Genomic DNA, 2,874 nt, shown 5'->3' with positions numbered 1-2,874 from the left:
GAAGGGAGTTTAATGTTGATTTGTTGAGGATAATTTTTCTGCTAGAGCCTTATAACAAATTTTGGCTTCTAACGGATTTTTTAACTTTGTAAAATACCAACTAGGGTCACGCCAGAAAGTGCGTCACTTCACGATCTGCTGATTACGAACTCGATCCTCCCAACCAATAGCTGAAACAGGCGTAATAACATGCGCAATCAGTGACCCTCTTCCAGTGTTCATAAGCATAAATAAGACTGGAGCGGTAAAGTACCGACAGGCAAAAGCTAAATACCAGTGTACAACTAATGATGACCGGAATTCATTCAAAAACTTCCTGGCACAAGTTCAGTGGGATAACAGTGGCATTGCGAGTGACGCAAATGAGGCTTACAATGAGTTTCTCCAAGTTTAAAACAACTCTACCATTCCTGCTTCTCATTAGAAGTGCGTGGATCAAAGCGTAAGACTCGCAAGTCTTGGGTAACTTCCGAGTTACGCAAAGAAATTAGAATGAAAAAAAAAACAAGCTCTACAAAATCTTTTTAAATACACTTTCAGCCGATGACCTGGAAGGTTAGGAATAGGAATAGGACAGGAATAGGTTAACAAAAAAGCTACGCCAGGCACGTGCGGCATACTGCTCTACTTGAAATGAAAAATGGCGACACGATTTGCTGTGGTCAGATAAATTTCTTACCGAGACGTTAACAACGACAAGCTGCCCCAGGTGTGCTAAAGCAGATGCCTTAACAACTTTTTTACAACCCTCGCCCATAACAACCCGTCGCATGATTCTAATAAATACAATAATTCTTACGATATTGACAGAATATTTTTGAATCCGGTTACAACAGAAGTTATATCAGTACTTATCCAAAACCTTAGTAACAGCCATAGCTGACGGTAGTGACAAGTAAGGCTTGGGAAGCACGTTGTATGAGTCATCGTGCCTGTTCTTGCAGATATATTTAACTTATGCTTAGCTGCGTGTACATTTTCTAATGAAATGCAAATAGCCAAAGTAACGGTTCTCTAAAAGAAAGGAGACCGCAATGATTTAGGAAATTATAGACCAGTATCTATGAAATCGAGGGTTCGACGGAAGCCCGTCTGGTCGGGATGAAACATGAAGCAACAAAACGACAGACACCGACTAAAATAAAAGCTAAAAAATAATAAAAACTGAGTAAAAGACGTTTCGGCTTCGCTACGGAAGCCTTGTCCACAATGGGGTGAAGGAAAATTCGTTGCACCTTATGTATTCTTCAGCCCGTGACGCAAACAGCGCGTCTACGACGGGAGGAGGGTTCCCTCACTTCGATTGAGCGTGTGACGTGTTTTTTTTGTATTTCCAACGACTCTAGATAGAGACGTGATTTCGAGTATCTTTCTTGGCCGATAATTCTTGACTTTTCCCAGTCAATATTGTGGCCTGTTGCATCCGTATGTTCGGCAAGGGCATTCGAAACTGTTCGTTTCTTTTCCACAGTAATGGTCGTACACGCGCTGTTTGCGTCACGTGCTGAAGAATACATAAGCTGCAACGAATTTTCCTTCACCCCATTGTGAACAAGGCTTCCGTAGCGAAGCCGAAACGTCTTTTACTCAGTTTTTATTATTTTTTTAGCTTTTATTTTGGTCGGTGTTTGTCGTTTTGTTGCTTCATCAGTATCTATAGTTCCAATCTTCTCGAAAGCTTTTGAGGAAGTTCTGTATACTAGGTTGTCTGATTTTATTGATAAGCATGATCGTTTATCAACAAATCAATTTGGGTTTGTAAAATAAATCTGCCGAGTTAGCGCTACTCGAACAAAAATTATGTACTAACACAGTTTGAAAGAAAGCACTCGTTTGGTGTATTCGTGGACTTCTCGAAGGCATTCGACTTAGTGAACCACACTATACTCCTAAAAACCTTAGAGTGTCACAGTTCTCGCGGAGAGGCCCAAATGCATCTTAAATCGCATCTATCGCATAGAAACAGGCTGTTTGCATAAACAACACGAAATCTGAACCAAAATTTGTTATTCTGGCGTTCCACAGGGCAGTATATTGGGATTTTACTGGGATACATAGCGCTAAAACGACACAAGGACGAAGAAGAACACAGGACGAGCGCTAAATTTCAACAATTGATTTATTGCAGCTGGTAAGCATATACTGTATATACTCACAGGGAAGGCACTGTAATAGACGCACTGAAGGAAAAGAAGAAAAGGAAAAAAAGTCGTGTGGCTACTATGCCAAAAAGAAGCTCTTTCTTGGATAACAGAATAGACGGCGTGCTGACACAATCATCACCTGCTCTAGCTATCTCTCCTGCTTCGACAATTTCCCTCGTTATCTTATTCCTGTGGCGATACAGCCAGAATTGCAGGAGGTAAGATTCTGGATCGAACGCAGAAGGAGAGGGCCCGAGCTTGAACCTCGGTATAGGCCGCACGAGTAACCAAGAACAGAGATCTGGAGGAACAGCATAGGAAAGGCCCAAGGTACTAGAAATGCACTTTAGCAGGGAAGAAGTTTGGGTGTGTTGGTAGGTCATTGTAATTTTAACTGAGATTCATAGCGCTAAACCAACAGAAGGACGAGGAAGAACACGGGACGAGTGCTAACTTTCCACAATTGATTTATTGCAGCTGGTAAGCATATATATACTCACAGGGAGGCACTGCTATAAACGCACTTGGTCCTTGTGTCGTTTTAGCGCTATGTCCCCAGTTAAAATTACAATGACCTACCAACACGCCCAAATTTCTTCCTGCTAACGGTATATTGGGGCCATTACTATATAATATGTACCTTAATGATATTTCGAACATTAACTTCACTGCTAATTTATTACCTACGTTGATGATACTAGCGTCTTTTTTTTTTGTTGGAAATGATCTT

This window comes from Dermacentor silvarum, chromosome 5 (assembly GCF_013339745.2).
Source record: "Dermacentor silvarum isolate Dsil-2018 chromosome 5, BIME_Dsil_1.4, whole genome shotgun sequence".
In the NCBI taxonomy this organism is placed as follows: Eukaryota; Metazoa; Arthropoda; class Arachnida; order Ixodida; family Ixodidae; genus Dermacentor; species Dermacentor silvarum.
The sequence above is the reverse complement of the archived record's forward strand: the minus strand, read 5'-3'. Positions refer to the sequence as shown.